We start from the raw sequence: 13,850 nt of genomic DNA on the forward strand, positions 1-13,850 counted from the left end.
TTGCCTTGTATATAAAAAGAAGGACATGTTTAGTTTTGTATTCGTGGCAATAACTTTAAGAAGTCCACATTATTTCGAATGTTATCGTTGATGGATAATTTATCATCTTGTGTGTAGTAAAAACATTTTGGTCAGGTGTTGGTGTTGTGGCAACATTGCAAAGACGGTGACGATGGTGTTGTCTCTTGTAAAAGTTCTCTTGCAATAATCCTCTCTTCTTGGCACTTTGTCCGGAGTTGTCCAGGAGCTTCTGAGTATTTTTCTCGTAAGTCCTAATGGACAATAGGTTCGACGGGTTCATTTTTGTTGTTGTGTGTTGGCGGCACTGTCTGTCGGCAAGCATTAATATCGTCTTCTTCAACCACCTTTTTTGAGTTGTTGTGAGCAAGGCCATCGCCCATGGCGCAGCTGACAGCCAAGATTGTTTTGGTAACTCCACCTATCTACTTGGCGAGATTGCTATTTGCTAATATGTGCTTGTATGTGGACATGACGCAACAAAGTGTTTGGCCCTATATAGATCTTTGCGTACTTCGATGGTTTTATTTTTAAAAGTTTTTCATCAATTGTGAGAGTTATGGTGGTGCAACGACGATGAGTTTACCTATAGCTCTGACATAAAATTTGAGACATGTGTTCTTGATAATATTTTCACCTTTGTTTAGGATTTTGAGGCAAAATGGAGAAAACTGACAAAATAAACTCGGCGTGAAACTATTTCACCAAACTAATCCTTGTATAGCGCATTTTCCATTGGTGCTATTCTCCACTGTGTAGCACTACTCTGACATGCAGATCGGGCCCCACAACCGATTATTATGTAGTGTCGCTCGCTTAGGAACTACAGTGTGGAGAGAAGAGCTATGCTCCTATAAGGTATTTGGCCACGCGATGCTGGCCTAGCCCAACCAAGAACAGAAGGGCTGCAGCATGTTGCCGTTCCTCTCTCCAATCTGATGGCTCCTCTCTCCCCCCAACTCAAATCCAACTCAAAATTGAATAGATTTGTGAGGTTTGTTCATCGATTTCATTCCCAACGTCTCCATGAAATTAATCTCCTCCGCCCTACTTTTAATCCGAAAAAATCCATCACATTTTTTCTATTTAGCAAGACGGTGAAACCCTAGTTTTTGATGGATTCAATATTTCAGTCAATTATTGAAATCATGTGGGGTGATTAATATGTGTATATTACTATGTAATCATCTGGGAACATTGTTATTGGTCATTTATTCATAATATTTTTACGTGTATTATGGCTATGCAAACATAGAAGTTTTGTTTGTAGTACCTATGTATGGTATGAAACAATGCTCCCACATGAATTTGTATGCGTGTATGAGATGAAAGCAAGGTCTCATATTTTCTTAAAAAAAAGTAGTTGTATGTTAGTTCTGTCGGCAAAATAGTTTAATGTGTTATTCTTTAAACATGTAGCATGGTGTATCTTCTCTGTGATTACTGTGATGTTGAACACCAGGTCTACTTGATGGCGGAGAAAGGGAATGTAATATATATTATTTTAGTATTTAACATTATTTATTTAGTTCAAATGCATATGTCATAATATTTTGACTTTTGTGTTTGTAGATACTTTGATCCTTTAAGATGTGGTCTCACAGGACCCCTGAAAATGGATATGGCATAATATTAGATAACTCCTTGATCCATACCTTAAGGTCCAACAAGGTTTCGAACATCAACCGGGAGAAATACCATTATTCTTGATCATATCCCGGTGGGAAATTGGCCAAGATCCAAGAACTAAACTCATGTCACCGTCAAGTACGGCTTCGTTCGTGAGACTAAGATCATGGAACAATGGTATCCGATGATCATGGCCCAATACCTTTCTAAAAATTTCAGCTTTCCATAGCCGTGAACCCCTCCTCGTCAAGTTCTTCATCGGGATCATCGTCATTCGAGTCGGATACATAGCACCAGGAACGAATGGTTGATGTTGTGCACATCGTTGGGGAACCCCAAGAGGAAGGTATGATGAGCAAAGTAGCAAGTTTTCCCTCAGTAAGAAACCAATGTTTAATCGACCAGTAGGAGAAACAAATCACTTCTGAAGGTGTTGCTAGCTAAATTTTGGCAGGGCGCACTACCGGCGTAAGCAACAACGTGGAACATGCACACAACACAACCAAAATACTTTGCCCCAACTTACGGTGAGGTTGTCAATCGCACCGGTTTTGCTGAAAACAAAGGATGAACCGTATAGTGTGGAAAGAGATGTTTATTTGCAGTGGAATTAAAGATAACAGTGCTTGCAGTAAGTAAACAGAACAGGTGTTTGCAATAGATGATTTTATCAATGTAAAAGAAAGGACTGGGGTCCACAATTCACTAGAGGTGTCTCTCCATAAAGATAAATAACATGTTGGGTGAACAAATTACATCTGGGAAATTGACATAATAAAGACCATATGTGACAAGATGATTACTATGAGATTCATTTGGGCATTACAATATAATACATAGACCGTAATCCATCTGCGTCTATGATTAATAATCAACCTTCCGGTTAGCGTCCGCACCCCTTTCAGTATTAAGTTGCAAGCAACAGATTATTGCATTCACAAAAGTGTGTAAAGTAAACAATAGAATTATCCTTAGACAAAGCATTGTTGTTTTCTCCCTAGTAGCAATAGCACATCTACAATCTTAGAATTTATTGTCACTCTCCCAGATTACTAGAGGCATGAACCCACTATCGAGCATAAATACTCCCTCTTGGAGTCACAAGCATATACTTGGCCAGAGCAACTACTACCAACGGAGAGCATGCAAGATCACAAATAACATATGAAAAGTATATAATCAATCTCAACCATAGTATTCAATATTCATCGGATCCCAGCAAACACAACATGTAGAATTAGATAAAGATGATCTTGATCATGATAGGCAGCTCACAAGATCTAAACATGAAGCATACATTGGAGAAGTCAACCATCTAGCTACTTCCGTGGACCAGTAGTCGAGAGATGAATTACTCACGCATCACTTCGGAGGCAGGCATGGTGATGTAGAGGCTTTCGGTGATGATATCCCTCTCCGGCAGGGTGCCGGGAAGAGCTTCAGAACCCTCCCGAGCTAGGATCGGCTTTGGTGGCTGCGATGGAACTTTTCGTGGATGGATGCTCGGGTATTTAGGTTTTTCCAGAACAGGTGAATAAATAGGCGGAAGGGCGAGGTCGATGGGCGCCCGAGGGACCCACACCACCCCTAGGTGCGGCCAGCGCCTGTGTCGCTCCTAGGCCATGTGTGGCCGCCTCCTGGCACCTCTTCGTCTCTCCTCTGGACTCCGTCTTTGTTACAGTAAAATAGGAAATTTGGCTTTTGTTTCGTCCAATTCCGAGAATATTTTGTAACATCCCAAAAATTTCAAAAAAAAACAAAGAAATGAATTTCCCTATTTCCAAATTTTGGAACCAACAAAAACTTTTATTAAATTAAGTTTGGTACATAGTGAGCATGCTTATATGTTGTGATATTGCCATGATTGTTTTTTTATTGCATTGAACATATCTTTCCAAAACCCTAAACCCTAAGCTAAGGTCATTGGGATCAAGGGGAGACAAATAAGAAAAATAGAAAAATGCAAATACCCTCACATATGAGGCTATGGCTATTTTTGTAAAACATTACCCTAGGCCCTTCTACTTTGTTTAGAGGATTGGAAAACCTTACTAAACCTTACCTAGTACTTAACAAGTCAAGTCTAAGGTGAAACAAAAAGAAATAAAAAGAAAATAAACTTATGCATAAAGGCATATGTGGCACATAGCCATTTTACCAAATCTTGACCTATGCCTTTGTACTTGGCCCAAATGGTTTGAAACCCTTACTAAACTTAATCTAACACTCCATGAACACAAAAAAAGGACCTTTGGTCAAAGAAAAGGAAAAGAAAATAAAAACCTAAAATGCCCATATGTGCTTATGGCCATTTTTGCAAATCATCAACCTAGGCCAATTTGGCTTCTGCCATCTCTTGTGAAACCTTAATATATCAATAACAAACACAATTGCATCAAAGAAACACAAATAAAATCAAAGGAAATCTCAAAATTCACTCACATATGATAATGGTCAAAATTGGAGTTTATAAAATGTTGCCCACTTTGAGCCCTTCTACTTAGCTAATCCCAAACTAAACCTGGCCAACTCTTTCCACCTCATCCAAGAGCATATCAAGGTGAACCATTTTTGTGTTGACCATCATGGTTGACTCTGTCCCCATTGCTTAGTATAAGTGTGACAAGTGGAGACTTTGAAACAAAGTGAAGATCATCCTCTTTTTAGAACTTTGCAAACCTGCACCAAATTGACCACCACCACCACCATTCTACTCCATTAATTATTCAAATCAACTCCACCAAAAAGATTTGAAAAATTCAAACAAAACCTTCATGCGGCCATTTCATCGAGCACTTGGCAGGCATCAAATCAGATTGGACACACACCCCTTTACACAGCAGGTTTAGCCTAAACCACTTTGGTACTGATATGATAAGTGCTCCTCTGTGTCTCCTGCATCAAGCCATGTACCTGCCTTGGTGATTAAAGCCTGTAGAAAGCCAAAACAAGCCCATGCCGAGCTACCATGCCAGCCTCATGCCACTCATTGTCTCTCCCTTTCTCTAGTCCCTTTCGCAATGTCAACAAGACTCACCACACCCTGCTGCACATGCCAGACACGATTCCAATCCAAACCGTGCACGAAAACACCCTGGCCAGACGTGATCACCGTGCCCAGTGCACGCCAGAGCGTGCACTGGCACGCCACTGGACACGCCAGGACGCCACCTTGCCCCATCACGTCTGTCCTCCTCTTCCTCTCTCCTGGCGCACGCACACTCCACACCACACTAGTACGCGCCCAGACACGCGTCATTGGACGCCCGCGCCTGGTGGACGACGCCATGATCAAAGTTTGCCGCGCCAGTACTGCGAGGACGACAACCTCTCCCGCACGCCACAGACCACCTTTCACCGTGCCATCAAGCTCACCAGTACCGCCTAGACGTCGCCTACCTCACGCGCAACCTCTCTTGCCCCTTCGCCGATCCAACCGCAATCGCCATGGCCAACCCGAGCGCACCCCCGAAGCACCTCGCGACCCTATAAAAGGAGGACTCCCTCGCCCCCATTCTGCACACCAACAAGCTCCCCTCTTCCTCTTGATCCTCCCTCATCACTTCACCTCGCCAATTACACCCTCAGCCGCCGGAATTTGATCGGAGCCGCCGCGCCAGTAGCTCAGCAACGTCGACGATTTCGGCCACCTCAGTCCCTCCCACGACCACCACTCGCTTCCTCGTCCTCGACAACACCACCGCGCACCCTCGCCGAGCCTCGCCGGAGCTCAGGTGACCCTCCGACCCCCTAGTCTCAATCTTAACAAGATTCAATGAGAGGAAATTATTTCTCCAAACTAAAGAGCAACCCTAATCCACATTTCAATGGGAGGAAATTATTTTCCTAACACTAAATAAGAAAAACCTAGCATGATTTTGGGTAGCAATGTTAATTGATGATGCTAGATCATTTGTGTGAGCCCTTAGGGCTAATTAAGTTTACTTAAGTATTGTTTGGTGATTGTATCCTCGTATTCGTTTATAGATGCTAGTACCGGAGACTATCAAGAGGAGGGGGTTTTCTACCAAGAGGAAGGAGAAGAGAACTTTGATCACTACCCCAATCAAGGCAAACTAGACTAATGCAAGTTATATTGTTGCAAGCTAATATTCTTGCAAGTTACCCAAGTGCAAAGCTCTACAAGAGCAAGGCATCACCACTTTTTACCTTATGCTTAATGATCCTATCCCAAGTTTTTACTTTACAAGCTTTATTGAATTTTGTTTATCAAAGTACTTTTTGATTCATGATTCACTTAGTTTAGTTATGGAATAGTACAAGAGCATCAAACTTAGCCTAGAGCAATACAAGTTGATTAGCACCCCTCATGACTAGTTGCTAGTGCTAAACTAAAATTGACTACTCTAGATGGGAACTTGTGAAAACCAATGACTTGGAAAACCTTGGAATGATGAGTCATTCTATTGAAAGATTTTGAAGGTGAATATGACTTGTGAATGACTTGGTGAAATTTACCAAAAGCTGATGGTTGGGTTCGGATGCGATACCATTCCAATTCTTAAGTATCCCCACAATACCTGAATCTGGGTAAGGCTTAACTGGAAACTTATGTATTTTAGTATGGGTTCCCTCTGAACAAGCGTCATAGGGGTCATGCCGAGGCTGCCTCCCTTGAAAGTGAAATGACGTGAAATGAGGTGAATGTACGACCCAAGCCCTGTGCAATTCCCGGGTTGGCGGTCTGCTCTCACCGTGAGGCCAAGCTCATGGGGAGAGGTGCCTATACTAGGGTATGTAAATGAAAGGTTAGGATTGGTAGTTCGCGCACTGCGTGCGATAAATCAGGGCCAGTTACCCCTGACGGACTATTGCAATTATTGTGGCACAAGTGTACAACCTCTGCAGAGTGTAAACATATTCGAATAGCCGCGTCCGCGGTCATGGACAGTTGGAAAGGCCATACTGTCCGTCATCAGAACTTTTCCAAAATAGGAATGGTGACTTGTGACTTAGGTGACTTTGACTTTGAATTACAACTGAGTTGTGGGAATGACACTAATGTTCCCACTTGAGTTAAGTTAGGCAAAGGAAGAGTCTTTGATTATAACTGCTTACGAAATAAAATTGGCTTTATGCAAATAAACTTAGAGCTTAGAACCCCTTACTACAGTTGATAGTACTTACACTAGTATTAGTTTGCGAGTACTTTAAAGTACTCATGGCTGTGTCCCTGGCTATTCAAATGGCCAGACTTTGAAGATGAGCCCGATACCGGGACGAAGGACAGCGGGACGTCTACGACAACTAGGACCACTCCTGACGTCAACAGTTGCCTGTGGAACAGATGGACCACAACCGCTACTTCGCTTCCGCTATGTGTTTTGTAATAGGATTTCTAGATCCTCTATGTTGTATTAAGACTGGATCATGTGATCCTTTGTTGTAAGACGATTATGTGTTGTAATGAATGATGTGTTGTGATATCGATATATTATGTCTCGCAAAAAAAATATTCCTGGGATTGCGATGAATGGCATAATAGGCATCTGGACTTAAAAATCCAGGTTTTGACAAGTTGGTATCAGAGCCATTGTTGACCTTAGGAGACCCTAGTTAGAATGGACGTCTGAAAAACTTAGTTTCCAAAACCAATGAAGTGAATATTTGCGAAAACTTATTCTCACTCTTATCCTTGACATCTTTTTCAAATGAGAAATTCATGCTCTACTTTTCCTTGAAATTTCTACATAAAAGTTTGCACACTTGATCACCTCTCTAACTTACTCATCCTCATTGTTCATAGATGGAGTACACTTGCAAGTCCTATCAGCTTGGCCACGGAGGAAACCTAATGTTCGAGAAGGATTTGAAGCAACTAGTTGAATATCTAGGATGCCCGTATCCCGAGTTCTTTGGAGTACCCCTCAACAATCAGTCGGGAGGACAACCTCGGTGGGAAGTTACTGCAGATCTGAGAGGAAAGCTTGGAGCCCCAATATGGGAAACCATCTGGTTTTCTGTAACGGGAAACACCTGGAAGGATGGAATAGCCAAAGCCATGCAGGAAGCAATTGCCCGTCTGTGTGGACAAAATGAGCACATGATCAATAACACTCGCTTTGTTTACTACCCAAGACATGACCCCATGGGAAGACCACTAACCATGCCCCCGCACCCGGAGATGAACTACTATGTCGCCTGTCTAGACTTCCTGCTGCACAAGACCCGCAAGGAGTTGGACAACGCCCGCCAAGCACATTACCCATGAAGATGATGAATCTAACCTTACGAATGAAGAGTAGGATCACTACGTCACTTGAGTAGGTGTGAGTTTGTATCAGGATCCCCATGTATCGTAGAGCGATGAATGGTTCTTAAAACCAACGATGTGTTAGTTTTGTAATGTATGATGCTTGGTATGAATGAAAAAGTGTTGTTGGTTTTTACCCCCTCAACACTACTCAAGTTTTTAAGTTATGAACTTTTAAAACTTTAACCGAACAAACCATAGAAATTTCCCTCTTATCTTATCATCTATCTCAGTGTTCAGATGGCCCCACCAACCCGCAGCACCAACCAGGACGCAATGATGCAGATGCTGCAGATGATGATGGCAGACCGAGAAGTAGAAAGAGATGAAAGACAAGCCAACATTGCTACACTACAACAGATAGCTCAGAACAATCAAGGCCATGGAAACCATGACCACCCTGGGTCAAAGCTGAAGAACTTTCAGAACACCAACCAACCCATGTTCAGCAAGACCGAAGAGCCACTTGACGCAGATGATTGGCTCCAAACTATGGAGAACAACCTGGAAGTTGCGGGAGTTGAAGCCGCAGAAAAAGTACTGTTCGCCACACACTATCTGTCAGGACCTGCCAGAGCCTGGTGGACAAGTGCCCGTGCAATGAATGCGGGACAAATGATGACTTGGGAAGACTTCAAACTCAAGTTCAGCAAATATCACGTACCCCAAGGACTGATCAAGAAGATGAGAGACGAGTTTCGCGAACTCAAGCAAGGAAGAATGCCCGTGGTGGAATACCGCGACAGGTTTCTTACTCTGTCAAGGTACGCCCCGGATGAGACCGACACCAACGAGAAGAGGAAGGAAAGATTTCTGAACGGACTGCATAACGAGATGCAAACTGTGTTAGTGAACAATCCGTTCGCTGACTTGGAAGCCCTGGTGGACTCAGCCATACAGATGGAAGGGAAGCTGCACCAAGCGAACGAGAACCGCAAGAGAAGGATGATGAACCAGAATGGACCCCACCATACACAGAAGTACAACAACAACAACAGCCACAATAATAACAACAACCACAACAGTAACAACAACAACAACAACAACAACACAACAACAACAACAACAATAACAACAACAACAACAACAACAACAACAACAACAACAACAACAACAACAACACAACAACAACAACAACAACAACAACAACAACAACAACAACAACAACAACAACAGCCACAATAATAACAACAACCACAACAGTAACAACAACCATGGGAACAACAACCATGGGAACAACAACACCAACACTGGCCCGAGGACTGGAAGCAATGCCATCCCCGTCACCCCAAAGGACAAGTCAACTGTGACTTGTTATGAATGTGGCACTGTGGGTCATTAATCCAATGAATGCCCCAAGAAGCTTGCCAAGGCAACCCCCAATACCGCTGCACATGCTCAGCAACAGCGCCGCTTCGCAGCCAGAAGGAACCAGAACAACCACAACGGCCGCCTCAACCACATGGGTGCCACAGAAGCTCAGGAAGCACCCCAGGCCATGCCAAGTATGTTTTCCTGTTAATCAAATTGCTCAATCTCTCTTAGGAACCTAACTTTTCTTAAAATCTCGGGACGAGATTTGTTTAAGGGGGAAGGGTTTGTAACATCCCAAAAATTTCAAAAAAAAAAAACAAAGAAATGAATTTCCCTATTTCCAAATTTTGGAACCAACAAAAACTTTTATTAAATTAAGTTTGGTACATAGTGAGCATGCTTATATGTTGTGATATTGCCATGATAGTTTGTTTATTGCATTGAACATATCTTTCCAAAACCCTAAACCCTAAGATAAGGTCATTGGGATCAAGGGGAGACAAATAAGAAAAATAGAAATATGCAAATACCCTCACATATGAGGCTATGGCTATTTTTGTAAAACATTACCCTAGGCCCTTCTACTTTGTTTAGAGGATTGGAAAACCTTACTAATCCTTACCTAGTACTTAACAAGTCAAGTCTAAGGTGAAACAAAAAGAAATAAAAAGAAAATAAATTTGGTGATCACGGGGATACGTGAGCACCCCCTAACCACCGTTGGATCAATGTTGAGATTCAATCTCTGACTCACGGCCACCATACGGCGTTAATGCCTCTTTCAGCTGTTGCGAGCGCACCCTCCTTTTCCTTTTCGTGCTCTGCACCGCACGTCCCGTGCTCGCCGCCCTCCACCGGCGCGAGGCCGCCGCGCCCACCCTGCTCCTCCCTCACCGACGAGAGGCCCGCGCGCCGCCCCCGCTCCTCCTGCCCAGACGCGAGGCCGCGCGCTGCCCCTGCTCCGGCCAACCCTTGAGCCCCGTTCACTCGATTTGGGCCCGCCATGGCTGCTCCTCCAGCTCCCGTTGACTATATTTGGAGATGCGCGTCCGCGCTGCAGGGGCAAGCGGCGGCTGTGGCGCGAAGAGAAGCCGGGGCGCGGCGCGCAGGGAGTTCAGCAGGAGCACACGCTGCTTACGGCGGCGGTGTCCCGTATGCAATCTCCGTGGTGGAATCCCCCCACTGATTGCTCGTCTGCGTCGGAGACGGCCCCGCGCGGTGCCGCCGTGGCGTGTTGTAGGCGATGGCCTCCCTGCAGCGTCCTCATCTCCGCGCTACGGACAAACGCCTCGTTGTCGCGCTCGTCGGCGGCGACTTGGCGGAGCCTTCCCTGCACTGGCGAAGAACGACCTCTCATCGCGCTCGCCGGAGGCGCTGGCGAGAGATGCCTCATCAGCGCGCTCGTTGGAGGCGCTTGTGGAGCCCGCCCCGCGCGGCATCCTCCCCCGACGCGTGCCCGACGGCGGCGGCATCCACCTCCGACGAGTTCACGAGGGTGGCCGCCTCCTCCCTCGACGAGTTCCCGAGGGCGGCCGCCTCCTCCCCCGACGGCGCTAGCCTCCTCCCCGACGCGTGCCCGGCGGCGGCGGCCTCGAACCTTCCGACGCGGTGCTTTCCGTGGTGGCTTTGGAAGAGAATGAGCGATTGGTTCGGGTAGAAAAAAAAAAGAGCGGTTGAGAGCGATGGGATAAGGCACATGTGGCTTTGGCCGTGGTGGGAGAGATTAATGCGTGGCTCTAAATAGATAGGTGCCTTTTTTTTCTGAAATCGTGAACCGCCGCACAAAGAAGCAGCATAAAAACCCACGACTAGTCAACACCCTGCTCCTGCAGTTGCCTTTTTTCAGAAATCGTGGTTTCCGTGGGCGTGACAAGAAGCACCGCTTTATTTTAGAACCTGAACCACGCGAGGCTCTAGTGTCTTCATTCGTTTTGGAGAGTGTTAACGGACTATTGGATGCCGTTAGACACGTGTCGAGTAGCTAGGGGTGCTCACGTATCCCCCTGTTCACCGCGTTTCATCCGTAAAGGCATATGTGGCACATAGCCATTTTACCAAATCTTGACCTATGCCTTTGTACTTGGCCCAAATGGTTTGAAACCCTTACTAAACTTAATCTAACACTCCATGAACTCAAAACAAGGACCTTTGGTCAAAGAAAAGGAAAAGAAAATAAAAACCTAAAACGCCCATATGTGCTTATGGCCATTTTTGCAAATCATCAACCTAGGCCAATTTGGCTTGTGCCATCGCTTGTGAAACCTTAATATATCAATAATAAACACAATTGCATCAAAGAAACACAAATCAAATCAAAGGAAATCTCAAAATTCACTCACATATGATAATAGTCAAAATTAGAGTTTATAAAATGTTGCCCACTTTGAGCCCTTCTACTTAGCTAATCCCAAACTAAACCTGGCCAACTCTTTCAACCTCATCCAAGAGCATATCAAGGTGAACGATTTTTGTGTTGACCATCATGGTTGACTCTGTCCCCATTGCTTAGTATATGTGTGACAAGTGGAGACTTTGAAACAAAGTGAAGATCATCCTCTTTTTGGAACTTTGCAAACCTGCACCAAATTGACCACCACCACCACCATTAATTATTCAAATCAACTCCACCAAAAAGATTTGAAAAATTCAAACAAAACCTTCATGCGGCCATTTCATCGAGCACTTGGCAAGCATCAAATTAGATTGGACACACACCCCTTTACACAACAGGTTTTAGCCTAAACCACTTTGGTACTGAGATGATGAGTGCTCCTCTGTGTCTCCTGCATCAAGCCATGTACCTGCCTTGGTGATTAAAGCCTGTAGAAAGCCAAAACAAGCCCATGCCGAGCTACCATGCCAGCCTCATGCCACTCATTGTCTCTCCCTTTCTCTGGTCCCTTTCGCAATGTCAACAAGACTCACCACACCCTGCTGCACATGCCAGACATGATTCCAATCCAAACCGTGCACGACAACACCCTGGCCAGACATGATCACCGCGCCCAGTGCACGCCAGAGCGTCCACTGGCACGCCACTGGACACGCCAGGACGCCACCTTGCCCCATCGTGTCTGTCCTCCTCTTCCTCTCTGCTGGCGCACGCGCACTCCACACCGCACCAGTACGGGCCCAGACACGCGCCATTGGACGCCCGCGCCTGGTGGACGACGCCATGATCAAAGTTTGCCGCGCCAGTACTGCTAGGACGACGACCTCTCCCGCACGCCACAGACCACCTTTCACCGTGCCATCAAGCTCACCAGTACCGCCTAGACGTCGCCTACCTCACGTGCAACCTCTCTTGCCCCTTCGCCGCTCCAACCGCCGTCACCATGGCCAACCGGAGCGCACCCCCGCAGCACCTCGCGCTCCTATAAAAGGAGGACTCCCTCGCCCCCATTCTGCACACCAACAAGCTCCCCTCTTCCTCCTGATCCTCCCTGATCACTTCACCTCGCCAATTACACCCTCAGCCGCCGGAATTTGATCGGAGCCGCCGCGCTAGTAGCTCAGCGACGTCGACGATTTTGGCCACCTCAGTCCCTCCCACGACCACCACTCGCTTCATCGTCCTCGACAACACCGCCGCGCACCCTCGCCGAGCCTCTCCGGAGCTCAGGTGACCCTCCGACCCCCTAGCCTTGCCGCCGTAACTCTGACTCTCGCCGCGGTAGACGACGAGCGTCGATCGTCCGATTAGGATCTAATCCTACGACCCAAAGTGAAACTTACCGCTTCGGGTTTTAAACATCACTGACGCGTAGGCCCCACCCGTCAGGCGGCCTGTGAGCGCGAGACGCGCAGTGGACCGGCCTGCTTCTCTCTCTCCCTCTGGCCCGTTAAGATTTCCCGTCTAGGCCCAAATTTTGAATTCGAATAAATCTATTTCAGTCAATTTTGCTTGCAGATGCTTTATTCAAATTCAAATAACTTCAAATCTACTAAACCAAATTTGACAAATTTTATATATTTAGAAAGCTCATGAAAGGATCCATCCAATCTAATTGGATTCAAACCAAAATATGTTGTAGAACCTGAATAGTAAAAATAACAAGACATAGAGTTTCCATAATTCAAATAAATTTATAAAATCAACCCTAATGAATTTTGAAGTGAATCCAATTGCTATAATTCACATTTCAACCCCTCTAATTTAATATGCAAAAATATGATATGGTTACTGTACATGATCATGAGCTAGAATCCAAAATTGGCTATGTAGTCAATACTAGCCCATTTAAATTATTTCAAAATTTAAGATTTCAAAACTATGAGGTGTAGCACCTCATTTAAATCATCTTATCAAGTTTTATGAAGTAATGTGATGACCTTAGTTGCATGGTCTCATAATTTCTCACTTGAGGATATTAAATCAAATAGGATTCAAAATTGCATGAGGTATAGAACCTCATTTAAATCATGTTTCTCAAATGATAAGTGTGAAGTGTTGACCTTGGTCAATATGTGACAAGGTATCAACTTGTCAATGCCTACGGATTGTAGGCTAGGGTTTTAGTTAGAAGTAGAGGGCAAGTAGATCTCGAAGGTTTCAGCCGAAAAGTACTCGACGATTATGAAAACTAGGGTTTGTAAACAATGATTCGATTATCTC

Source organism: Lolium rigidum, chromosome 5 (genome assembly GCF_022539505.1).
Source record: "Lolium rigidum isolate FL_2022 chromosome 5, APGP_CSIRO_Lrig_0.1, whole genome shotgun sequence".
Lineage (NCBI taxonomy): Eukaryota > Viridiplantae > Streptophyta > Magnoliopsida > Poales > Poaceae > Lolium > Lolium rigidum.